Source organism: Meriones unguiculatus, chromosome 17 (assembly GCF_030254825.1).
Source record: "Meriones unguiculatus strain TT.TT164.6M chromosome 17, Bangor_MerUng_6.1, whole genome shotgun sequence".
Classification (NCBI taxonomy): Eukaryota; Metazoa; Chordata; class Mammalia; order Rodentia; family Muridae; genus Meriones; species Meriones unguiculatus.
The window spans coordinates 55,950,674-55,964,678 of NC_083364.1; positions in this window are offsets into that span (position 1 = coordinate 55,950,674).

A 14,005-nucleotide genomic window follows, 5' to 3' on the forward strand; every position below is an offset into this window, starting at 1 on the left:
ATTTGTGATACTGAAAACTTCACTTTCAATTTAAAAAAAAATGGTTATAAAGAAAGAATAAAAACAATGAGTTTCTACCAGCAGAAACTCCTGCTCTTCTTTCCCCATTGTTAGTCTCTGAAGAGGAATGATGGGTAAATTTGCTTATGAGATGGATTGCTTTGTTTCTTTTCCAGTTACTTAACCAGCAGGAAGTAGATAATGTGCTGTTTCACATTAGGGTATTATAGCTGTAAAAATATTTTACAACTGAGACTAAACAAATGACTTCAAGATATATTAACAGTCCCATTCACAAAGAACATGGCTGAACACCAGATTAGGCTCAGAATAAACTGGGAGAAACATGGTTTTGAAAGAGCTAATCTAGAGTAGTTATTATTGTGGGCTAGTGAAATGTCTCAAGAGAGAAGCACTTGCCAATGTGCCCCATGACTTGAGTTGGACCTCAGGAATCCAAAAGTGACAGGAGAACTGGCAGCCATAATTTTAAATGAATAAATACCATTATGTGTTGGTTTTTGGAGAGTTTCTCTTAATGTTTCTAGGAGTTTTGAAATACCAATCTTGAAAGGAGGTTTTAAAACTTTTTAGACTGTAGTATGTTTCCCAGCTATCAGGTAAATATTTCTATGCATGCATTTATACATAGAGATAGATAGATAGATAGATAGATAGATAGATAGATAGATAGATAGATAGATAGATGTCAGTTTCCTATTTCATAAATATTTACTTTATCAATATTTACTGCATACAGTCAATCATCATCCAATAAGATAGTTAACATTTAGATTGGCTTGTCATCATAGGTCTTAGATTACTGATAACAGTGTAATAACCATTTTGTTTCTATAGAAAATGATGGCATGAAAGTGAGAAAAATCTTTGCTAGCTTTTATTTAACAGAAAACATACAAACATAAAAAGAAACAACAAAGAAAGATTGATAAAATAAGCAATACAATTTCATAATGGACTATGGAACAAAACCAAAATATTTGAAAAGAAAAAATATAATTGGTTAATAAATGCTGTGAATAAAAATCCTCAATGTTCTTAACCATCAAAGAATGCAGACTAAAACTGCTTTAATCTTCGAAGCTGTTTTTACCACTTTAAAACAGTCCTAGCTGACTCAGAATTAGGAGTACAAATAAAAACAAAGGATGGCCAGTGTGTGATGTAAAAGAGATTATTTATACTGTTGGTGGGAATGTAAATTAGTAAATGAAGCCACATTGGAGACCAGTGTGAATAGTTCTCAAAAAGCTAAAAATATACCATTTGAGATGTTATATCGGTTTTTAGTATATTCCAATGGTCATGATGTGCATCAATAGAAAGATTTGTACATCTTATTTTACTGTTGTTCTGTTCAATAGCTAGGAACTAAAATTTGCCTAAATGTTTATCAGTTTATGAATGGACAATGAAAATATAGCATATGTACACAATGGTGCATCACTCAACTGTAAAGTGAAAATGACATTGTTAAATTGGGAAGTAAATGGGTGGAACTAAAATAAACTATATTAAGCGAGGTACTTCAGACCCTGAAAGACAAACATTGTATGTTTTCTCTAATGTTTGGATCAGAGAGTATAAGAAAATTAGAGCGGTCAGGGAGATATATAAGCCAAGCATACCATATGTGAAAAAAATGAAAATGTACTATCTCAACACAAATAAAATTATATAAGTTGAGGGGTATTATAAAATGCATGTGATAAGAAAGAAGAGGGAGCCATGCTGGGAGTTATGGTTTAAGTAAGGATGAGACATGGTTTGGAGATGGGAGGAGATAGTTGAATTAACTAAAGGATTTATGAAGAGTCTTATGAAAACCCACTAGTCAGTAAACTAATATAAGTTTAAAAAATGAGTTTGAAAAGAATTAACTACAAGTGTGAGCAATGCCACTCCTCGAAACCATGCACTTTTAAATGAAAATTGCTATGAAAGTCACAGGACACCTCGCTAAAAATTCTTGCTCAAGAATGCCTCAGAGGTTTTTAAAGTGATGCAATATTGCCATTTCGTTTCGTTTTGTTTTATCTGCAGCGGTTAGATCCTAATGCTGGAAACTCTTACCTGTTTGACTGTAGTACATCGGTAAATTAATCTCAAAAGGATTAGAACACTGCTGCCATGTTGTCTAGGTTTCATAAGGTGTTATTTGAGCTTCTAAGGGAGAAAGACATCAAGGTTCCTAGTCAGCCCCGGAGCCAATGTGCTACAATATCAACAATTAATAAATGGGACCTCATGAAACTGGAAAGGTTCTGTAAAGCAAAAGAAAAAAAGAACAAAACAACAGCCTACAGACTGGGAAAAGATCTTCACCAACCCTATATCTGACAGAGGGCTAATATCTGGAATACATAAAGAACAGAAGAAGTTAAACATCAACAAACCAAGTAATCCAAATCAGTGAGGTATCCCAGAAGGATAAAGACACACATGGTATATACTCACACATATAGACCTATAAGATATGATTAACATAATGAAATCTATACAAATAAAGAAGATAAACAAGAAAGAGGACCCGGGTAAGATTATCAGTCCTCACTTAGAAAGACAAATGGGATGTGCATTGGACATAGGAGAAAACAAGTAACAGGATAGGAGCCTACCACAGAGGACCTCTGAAAGACTCTACCTAGCAGTGTATCAAAGCAGATACTAAGACTCATAACCAAACCTTCAGCAAAGTGCAGGGAATCATATGAAAGAAGGGGGAGTTAGTATGATGTGGAAAGGATAGGAGCTCCACAAGGACCAAATACATCTGGGCACAGGGGTCTTTTCTAAGACTGACACTCTACCAAGGACCATGTATAGATATAACCTAGAACCTCTGCTGGGATGTAGCCCATGGTAGCTCAGTAACCAATTGGTTTCCCCATAGTAAGGGGAACAGGGACTATTTCTGACAGGAACTCAATGGCAGGCTCTTTGACATCCCCACACTCCAAGGGAGGAGCAGTCCTGCTAGGCCACAGAGGAGGATTTTGCAGTCAGTCCTGAAGATACCTGATAAAACAGGGTCAGATGAAAGGGGAGGAGGTCCTCCCCAATCAGTGGATTTAGAAAGGGGCAGGGAGGAGATGAGGGAGGGAGGGGCTGGGAGAGAATGAGGGAACGGGATACAGCTGGGATACAGAATTGTTAAAATATAACTAATAATAAAAAAAAGAAAAAATGGGGTACAGAGCTAAACAGTGAATTCTCAATAGAGGAATATTGAATGGCAGAGAAACACTTAAAGAAATGGATTGCCTGCTCTTTAATTACCTCCCCCTGAGGGGGAAGCAGCATTACTAGGCCACAGAAGAAGACAATGTAGCCACTCCTGATGAGACCTAATTGACTAGGATCAGAAGGAAGAAAAAAAGTCCTCCCCTATCAATGGACTTGGGGAGGGGCATGCATGCAGAAGGTGGAGGAAGAGAGGGATTGGGACTGGAGGAGGGAGGAAATCACGGGGGATACAAAGTGAATAAAGCGTAATTAATAAAGAAAAAATAAAATAAAATAAAAAGAAATTCTCAGCATCCTTAATAATTTGGAAAATGTAAATCAAAATGACCCTGAGATTTCACCTCATACCCATCACAATGGCTAAAATAAAAAACTCAAGGAATGATGAATGCTGGAGATGATATGGAGAAAGGGGAACACTACTCCATTGCTGGTGGGAATGTAACATCGTACAACCACTTTGGAAATCAATCTGGTGCTTCTTCAGAAAATTAGGAATAGTGCTACCTCAAAATCTAGCCATACCACTCCTAGGCATACACCCAAAAGATGCCCTACCATTCAATAAAGACATTTGCTCAAACATGTTCGTAGCAGCTTCATTCATCATAGCCAGAATCTGGAAACAACCTAGATGTTCCTCAACCAAAGAACAGATAAGAAAAAAAAAAATGTGGTACATTTACACAGTGCAATACTACTCTGCAAATGAAAATAAAGAAATCATGGTATTTTCAGGCAAGTGATGGGAACTAGAAAAGATCATGCTGAGTGAGGTAACCCAGAAGCAGAAAGATACATATAATATAAGTGAATATCAGCCAGAGTTTTTAATATAGAAAAGAGTTTCTCTCCAGGGTAGAATACTTTCAGTCCCCTTATTTGCAACTGGTAGTTGCTGGAGGTAGGAGAGAATAATTCTTATCTGAGGATGTGGCCACTGGTGAATTTTTCAGTGCTGCCATGGATGGTTCCATATTTGTGCACATATGAACAGTACTAATTGTAAGTAGAGGGGTGTACAAAGACAAAGAGTGAAATTTGTAGTAGACATGTTAGGAAGTCTGTGAGATGAGTTGGAGAGGAAAATGTTGAGTATAACAAACTTCATATTTCAATGAATATATGTATGAAATTCATTAGAATAAAGTTAAAGTACTAATTATTAAAAATTTACTGACTGATTTTTAATGTGTGTGAGTTTATTTTATTTTATGTTAATTTTTGTTGGTTTTGGGCATATATGTCTGGGTGAGGCTGGGGGCCATACAACTGGGGGGGGGGTGCAGCCTGGATGAGAGCAAGAGTGAGGTCAAGTTGCATCCGAACCCTGAAAATCTCATTTTGCTACAGGCTGAAATAGGACTTTTTTTTTATCCCTGTTCTGGGCCTCTGAGTCCAGGCTTATGTAGCCTTTTGGCTCCCACCTCTGCCACCCTCAAGGTGCTCATGTTGCTTTGCAAGCAGGGTAAAGTTCCTGTGTTCTTTTATAAGATCATGGCCAGCAAGCACCTGGAATTCATTTTCATACAAATATGTCATCCCCAGCACCTTGGCACGGGCCAATCAAGTATACCTACTCCAAAAGCTTTTATCCATTCCCAATTTTTAAAAATTCTATCATGTTTCCTTTATTTGTTTGTCGACAGCAATTTCTTAGTGCTGTTAGAGCATACAGTAGCACTGTAGTTAAGTTTCTGAGGCATTTCTATATTGTTTTCTTAATAGCTGACCCAGCTTAGTTTTGACTAGGAGCCAACACTTACCATGTCCCTTTTGGCAACAGATAGTAACACTGACCTTTAAAGCATGGGCATTTGGGGGATTCTACTTCCACTCAAAAACAGTGTTAACTCAACATGGGTTGAAGGCTTTAAAGCATGAAGCCTGAAAGTACAAATCTCCTATGAGGAAACAGGGTCAGAGCCCACTGATTTGGAGGTGGAGATGATTTTTTAACATATAAGGAACACAGTGACACAAGCAAAAGTAACTGTGGTGCTGCCCCCACCGCTACCACCACCAATGAAAAAGCTTTTGCAAACCAAAGCATACGAAAACGAGCCCATGGAAGAAAATAAAATGTTTTTAAGAGTAAAGTATAAGGGATCCCCACAACTCTTAAACAACAATTAGGTGATAATAATTCCGTCAGGAAAGATCCGAAAGGATCTTTCTCTACATTCCCCAAAGTTTTAAACCACCTTTGTTCTCCCAAATTAAAGAAGCTATTTTTCTGAAGCCTGCCTTCCAGGAAGTTTGTTCCTCAAACAGTCATAGCTGTCTGAGGTCTATTGACTTCCGGCAGTTTTGAACTACACCTCCCTTTCCTTAGAATCCTCAGGCTGAGGACATGAGTTGAATAAGCTAGGACAGATGGGCAGTTGGACAGATGGGTGGGGAAATGGAGACTGAATGGCATGTCTGTGTACCATTTGTAGGCCTTGTGCCTGTGTAGGCTAGAAAATTTCGTTTGATTCCCTGGAACTGGAGTTAGAGATGGTGGTGAACTGCCCTGTATATGGTAGGCTGTGTGCATTGACCCAGGTCCCCTGAAAGAGTAGATAATATTATTAACCACTGAGTCAGATCTCCAAACCTAAGTCAAATCAATTTTAAAAAGAAAGAAAATCATACCTTGTTGGAGGGAGGAACATACAGAGTTATAGTATGACTTAAGATAATTTTATTTTAATCAACTTTATATAAAGTACTAAAAATATAAAAACAGCAGTTAAGTAAGATAGGTGTGATCCACTCTTGAGAACTAATTTTTTAGCAGTGGCTCCACCATGTTGAAAATCTTGTAGTTTTAGTTTCATTTATAATGTCTTTCACAGATTGGAGGTTAGAAAGATGCCCACAGAAACAGTAAGATAGCCCTCTATGTGAATGGTTATGACAGAACACCATAGACTACACTTCTTAACAGCATACATTTATTACTTACATGTGTGGAAACTGAGAAGTCTAATGAAAAGACACTGGATGACTTCCTGGTTCAAAGAAAGTAATTCCTCATTGTTACACAAGACAGTAAATATGCAAGACAGCTTTTTTTTGGGGGGGGTGGGGAAGGAGTCTCATAAGGACATTATTTTCATTCTTGAAGTTGCTAACTTCAATTCATAACTATCTTATAAGCCCTACTTCCCCCATCACTATTGGTGGCAGGATTTTAGCATATGAATTGTATAGACATATTACAAGACAGTCTATAGATAGCAGTTTATCATACCCACTGTAGACAGAGTATCTCATACCCTAATACTCTCATGTGACTAATAGCATTTCTAGAAGTAAAACCAATTGACTAACTTTTTATAGAATCTCTCTCTGTTGACCATTTTTTTAACTCACATTTGGCAAATAGAATAATATTAATTTTGTTCTAGTCCAGTTTATTCAGTAAGTTGAAGTTAATGAGAATATTCTACACTAACCTACTTCATTCCATAAACTGAGATCAGGTGTTCAAACAGTACTTAACAGTTATTCAGTAGTAAGAAATTGAATAAATGACAGGGAGTCATTGAGGACATAGAAATAACCCCTCACACACACACACACACAAATGTGTTTTGAGAAAATAAATAAGCCAAATACACTCCAAGTTTCTTGTAAGTCCTCATGACAATTAAAGAACAAAGGTTAGGTTTAAGTATCAGAAGAAACACTAGAATATTATCAAGTATTTCATTATTTGTGCAAAACCTTGGATCACTGCTGGACTGATTAACAAGGTTTTATGTGTCACTTTTGAATTCAAAGCAATCCTAGCCTGTAATTTTGTTTCTGATATCACAACAATGTCCATTAAATGATGTTTTATTATATTTTAACCCAAATCATGTACAAACCCCATTATATTAAGTTATTACATAAATACATAGGTTCAGATATCCTGTGGTACCACAGCAATAATAAATCTGTGTCTTCTCTTGTGAAGGTTAACTGCAGTTGCTTCTTATACAAGGTTGAGGTACTGAACAAAGTACTTCCAAGATCAATCTTTTGTTATCAGCCTCCTCTAGCCAACAGTATTTTATCCACCAGTTAGAACATGCTGAGATTCACAGAGGCTAAACATGGAGTACACTTAAGTCTCCACAGTCTGTTTCTAGTTTCCCTGAATTTTTCCCTTTCCAAAATTTATATAGGGCTATTTCTTTAGACAAACAACAAAACACTTCAGGTTACAGGACATCATGGACTGAAGTTAATTTTTAACACACCAGCTATTCTATATTACATTGCATTAGAAACTTACGTGTACTGTGGCAGAGCGAGTCTACATTTTTTCCATTTAGTATGTCTAAACCAAGACTCTCTTTGTAGAGAGTTCATTCTAGTTCATGGATTTAAAGAAAACAATATCTATTACCATCATACATTCAGATAAGAGAAATTTGACTACCTCATATAAAGACCATTAATTCTACCTCTTCGTCCAAACCTTCGCTTTAATGGTATCAACCATATGACCTCCACAGCTTCTCAGTATAATCTTAGCCACCATTATGCGTTCATTCAAAGGTTCTGAGAGAGATAGCTCAGCAATTAAATATTCCTACTGCCAAACCTAATGACTCTAGTTCAATCCTTTGGCTGCACATGAAGGAAAAAGAAAACCAACTCTCAAGGATTTTACTATGCCTGCCATATGTATGTTATGCACAAGAGAGTGCTAGTGCATAGCACACAGAGAGAGAGAGAGAGAGAGAGAGAGACAGACAGACAGACAGACAGACAGACAGACAGACATATGCACACAGAGAACAAATTAATTAATTAAGTATGTAAATAAATGAACTGTAGTTGAAAATGGACAGGTACTGGAAACAGTGAGTTGTACTTCCTTGTTACACTGCTTAAAAAGAATCATTTCTTCTTCCCCTACTTAAAAAAATTCCCACATGCATTCATATAGTTTTAGATGCATGGGAAAGTTTGGACCACAGAATGTTCCTACCCATTGATTTTTAACTTGTCTTATTTGCATACATATCACTCCAGAATATTCAGGTAGAAGAATGTTTAATCCTTATGTTTTACTCCTTCTTTTAAATCCTCCAAATTGAGATATGGTGATTTCTTGGCAAAGAACTCCAACAGAAGCTCTCAATGACCCAATAGACTTTAATAGTTCCTTATTTTTGCTAATAGTTATCTTTACTATTTTTAGTTAATCACTAAAAGCATTTAATCTATTATTGTTTTTTACTTCATGTATCTCTTCTTATTTTCTTATTAACTACTTAAACATGGAGGTCAGGTAAGATATAATCTTGCCATGTAGCCACATCTAGATTGGAACTCACAGTCATCCTGCCTCAGACTTTGAAGATTGGGAATTATACCTGTCTTGTATTGGGCTCATCAGTTACTTCGTCTGAGATGGGTATACCCTTGGCATTGGTACTACAAGTTGGACAGTGTGTTACAATAATCATATTTTACATTGTCAATACATTGTATTAACTGGCTGATGCCTGGTGAGTAATATGTGTCTATGAATCATAATCTGCATATTATGATTAAAAAACTGTAAAGACCATGTCAACATAAAAATGGCCTTTTATTCTACAGGAATAAAAATCAACTTTATCCCCTGTGTATTTTTTTATCCCCTGTGTAATCAGTTTGAGGTTGGTCTAAGACCAACCAGTATCTACATCAATTAATTTCTTTTCCTTTCATCTAACTATGTCATCTGATGATAATACTTTTTTATTTAATAAACTTCTTACTATTTTGTAATCAGTTACACAGCTAATAAATTAACTGCTTGGGAGTTAGGTCTACCAGCATTTCTATGTTAATAAGTCACTGTTACTTTTATAAACTGAATGCACAACAGGTGAAATCTGTGTTAGGTGACTAGGAAACCATCTAAGAATATGTGTCTCTCATCTAGGTTGGCACTTTCTCTTTACAAATCACAGATTTCTGTGTTCTAGAAAATCATATTCTTTGCAAAACTTTCATTACTATAATCCATTTCTGCTTACAGTACTTGTGATGAAAAGCTTTTTGTTGTTGTTGTTGTTATTACATTATCCAGTTCTAGAACTCTTTGAATCAATTGTACAATGACTGTGCTCATTTTTACCATGGGTTACCCAGAGGTGATACTGGAATCCATCCATTAATGGTTAAGGACTTGGTTCTGCCCAAGTCCTTTGATAATTGTGAGCAACTGAACATAAATCAAGTGTTACTATGACATCCTCCTTAGGTCTGGTCATTTGCTAGCGTGTCTGTGAATTCAGGAAACATTTGCATTATATTCATTCTTTTATAGTTAAAATATATACAAATTATAGAGACAAACAACCAGATATTGTGCAATGGGCAAAGTCTGTAAAGGTCTATGGTAAGGAGTTTATGCCAAATGGAATTTTAAGTAGCCTTCCAACATGCAGATGTGTTTAATGACTCAGAAGCCATCCGAGTTCATTCATGTAGGATTTTATAGAGATTAGGTTATGGGCTGTTTGAATAAATCATTTAGAATCTGTGAATAGTTCAGTTTCCAGTTTCTTTCCCATTTTTGGAAATCTGAAGAATGAAGCTGAAATTTCCAACTTTTTAATCACATGTCTGCTTCCTTTGGCAAATAATCCTTATTCTAAAGCTATCTGGAAATTTTCAACTACTCAGGTATAAGTGAAAGGTGTTTATTTATGAATATATAAGGTGCAACTTATTTTTATTGCTCATGAAGTTATAAGGGTTTTTGAACCTCTGTGCCAAGATCTAAGAGTAAATATTGAATACATATTCTTTGTTATATCATATCATCCTGTTGATTTAAAGGATACATTTTGGTTAAATGCAAATGACTTGTTTATATGAATTATATATATATCACTGTATTTCAACTAACATAATTACTATCAAATGTAATTCATCAGCAATAGATGCTATGTGAGAAAATTGTAAGTGAAAGACTTTAATTTCATTTAAAATCAAAGTTAACTCATGTGCTTAAGATTGAAAGCCAAGGGACTGAAACACATACACTAGAGCTTAAAAATACCTCCTGCTCTAGCAGAGAACCCACATACAGTTCTAAATTGTGAAAGGAAAAGTATTCTCCCATTCCTAAAAAGCAACACTAAGCAGACTGCTAAAATGAGGTTTTAGGGGCCATGACCCAACCCAAGATGGCAACAGCACTTGCCAATTTCATTTGCATCCCAAACTTAAAAGAGTGAAGGGCTCAAAGCATTTCCACCCATAGTTTCAGAGAACCTATTGAGTCCAGGCAACATGCGGCAGGAGAATCCATGCTTGGATGCACTGAGAGGCCATTGATTAAAGCAGTGGATCTGAAGCCTGGATTAATTTGGAGATAAGCAAATTTTGTCAGTCTAGGGATGTTAGGTAACTAGAAAAGGAGAGGTGCACACTGGAAGAGGAACCAACCCAGAAGATGGACCTGTGCTTGAGGTAGTAAACAGCCATCCCTTTGGTAGCATATATGGAGGTAGGTGTTTTTCCTTGTATGTTTTGGTCTGGATTTGATTTATTATTTTCCATTATGACTTGTTTCCTTCTTATTGGAACTGTAATGCATATTCTATGCCATTATATGTTGGATGTCTATAATATGAATTTTGATTCTGCAGAGGACCACAATTAGGATATTGTTTTGATGCTCAGAAGATATTTTGATTTTGTATTTTAAATAGCTTTGAGACTAAAAGAATATGGGGATTTATGGAGTTGGAAAAGATTCATTTTTTTTTTATCCTGATATTCCCAAATTCCATGAGGCCTGAGTCTTGAATGTGATGATTTAAATGACAAAGTCCTCATAGACTCAGATATTTGATTCCTTGGCCCCATGAGATGGGGCTATATGGATAGCTTTAGGAAGTATAGCCTTGCTGAAGGATATATGTTGGTATAATGCTCTGGTGGAACGTATGCAGTTTACCCCTGTTTATTCATATGCTGATATCTCTACCCCACTATTTCAATCCAGATATTGCATTGTGATGCTTACCCTAAGCATCCCCTGTCTCAAGTTTGTGCAAATATGCCACCCTTTATTCTCTGCATTTTCAATAAAACATCCAGAACATGCTGTGCAATGGAGAAAATAGGTTGGGACATCCTGGTCTGGAGGGGAGAAGGGAGAAGAAAGTAGGATGAGGGAAGAGGAGATCAGCACAAGAGGACTTGGAAGCACTAGAAGACTGAATCATACCTAAGATATGACTAAAAGCAAATATAATGTTGGAAATTCTGAATGGGAGGAAGTTAGATGGGTTTAGGGTAGAGTAATTATTGCCCGGCATTGTGCTCTAGGTTAATTAAATAATCTTAGTCTCTGTATGGTATGGTGATTTGGGTATACAGCTGGTTTAGGAAAAAACACTGTTTAACTAAAATATAAATCAAAAATAAATATTTATAACCGTCAACCAATATGTGTCACCAGAGAGTGGTGGATGGGAGTTGTAGTGTCAAATCTATGAACCATTTCAAGTTCAGTCTCTTTGATTAAAGATGTGTGCTTAAGTACTCAGCTTCAGTTTCCATTGCCATGCCAGACCACATGATGCCAGGATGTCTGCAAAAGTGTGTAACTATAAGGCTAATATAACACTACTTTCTATACGTTGCCTTCCTCACAAGATTTTGTACAGCAATATAAAAGTAACTAAAACAGGTTGAGGGTCTAATCTTAATCCCCTTTAAAGGGTCTGTGTTTTGTTTTGAAAGCATCATTCTTGGGTTAACATAATCATTTTGAAATAAAAATCTATGGCCTCTGACCCAAGAACATAATGAAGAAGCATAAAATAAAAAACAAGAACAGTGGTTCAAATTGCTTGTACTGTTCTGGCTTTGTTTTAAAAGGGATATTACCAGATGATATGTAAACATTTACAAATAACATTTTTATTAAGGTATCTAAGGTTGGTTATATTTCCAAGTACTGTTTAACAATTGCTTAGTTTCTAATACCCACCCAGCATCAAAATACTCATTGCTTCAACTGGTTTCATGTGTCATATTTCATTGCCAGGCCACAGAATTATCTAATACCTGAAAGAACAGTGTTTGTGCATTTCCTCTACAGGCGTAGAACAATGTGGTTAGAGGTGTGAGAGATGTGGGGCAATGTCTGCAAACGGTCTACATCCCATGGTGACTTCTCACCATAACTTTACCCCAGATTTCTATGAATTTTACAATCTTCTCCACACAAAGACGTGTTTTCTTCTGGGAAACTATACAGAAAACCAAATCAAAAGTAATTTCCAGAAGGCTGTCTTCCGTTTTGTTTTTGCATCAAAGATTTCCTGAAATCAGTGGCTCTCAGTTTTAAAGACAATTACTTCGCTGCCTCATGTTTACCATCATACACCTTCCTGATATTTGAAACCAAAATGATTACTCTCATTATTACTCTAACATTTCATTTATTTATTTATTTAGTTAGTTAGTTATTGTTTTGAGACAAGGTTTCTCTGTGTAGCCTTGGCTGTCCTGAACTTGCTTTGTAGACCAGGCTGGCCTCAAACTCATAGTGATCTGCCTGCCTCTGTCTCTGCCTCCTTGAGTGCTGGGATTAAAGGCGTGCACCACCACACCAGGCTTCTAACATTTGAAAAAGTAACAACACTCTCTTCTAGCAGTAATAACTTGTACATAGAAAGGATCAACCAGAAGTTTGAAAGTGAAATTATGATTATTATTTTATGTAAAAAATTTTGTGAAATATAACTCAATAATTTTTGTTCTCCATGTGTTACAATGGTTATGAAAATGACATTTGACCTTTATGATATATGCCAAAATTATTATTGAGCAACATGCAATCTATGTCCATTAGTTTCATTCTTTGAACAAAACAATGTATCTTTTTAAGAGTATTTAGAACATAGTTATGTTTAAATAAAAGGAGAGTTGTATTTGTTAAGTTTTATTCCAAGCTCACTCCGAATTCCAAAATTTTACATTAAATTCTCTAATTTACTTCTGTTGTTATCTTAAGAACAAGAGAGGAATTAATATCTCTACTTAGGAATGTTGACTCTGGAAAGAACTGAGAGTCCTGAGGTTTGAAAACATAGAAGTGCATTTATTTTTTATCATTTTTTTCAGTCTACCCAACTCCTAATTTTTATTACGTATTTTATCGTTCTTTCTCTTCTATCTTCTCATTTGATTTCATTATGTTTCTGCATTGTCATGACTTACAAACTTGCATTAACTTTTATTATTAGAAGATAAATATAGCACTCCATTTAATTATGTGACATATGCTGTGCTTTCCCAGCCTTCTGCACACTGTTCCACCATCTGGAAGTTTATATGTATTCATATTGGAGATGTCTGTGCTGAATGCCCACGAATCTGAATCTCGACTGCTTTACCTGTCAGCCTTTCTGTATCCAACTGTCCTTTAGGAGATGGCTTACTGAGGAAGGAAGGTGTGTAACCAGTTGCTACATAATTTAAATTCATCCCAATTTAAATTTGATAATAGTTTTTCAAAACAAATCCAAATAAATTTACAGCTGAGTTGAACCAGCCAGTCAGAGTTCAGAAAGAACTAGAGAGGGTAAGCTTACTCAGCATGAAGTGTCAGGCTGAAAACTTTCCAGGCTTAGATTAGATTGTATGGAGGCTGGAGGAGGCTGGGCTAGGATTGGTTAGCAGATGGAGGCAGTAAGACTCTGAGATGACAAATGGACCAGGCAAATAAAAGTAATGT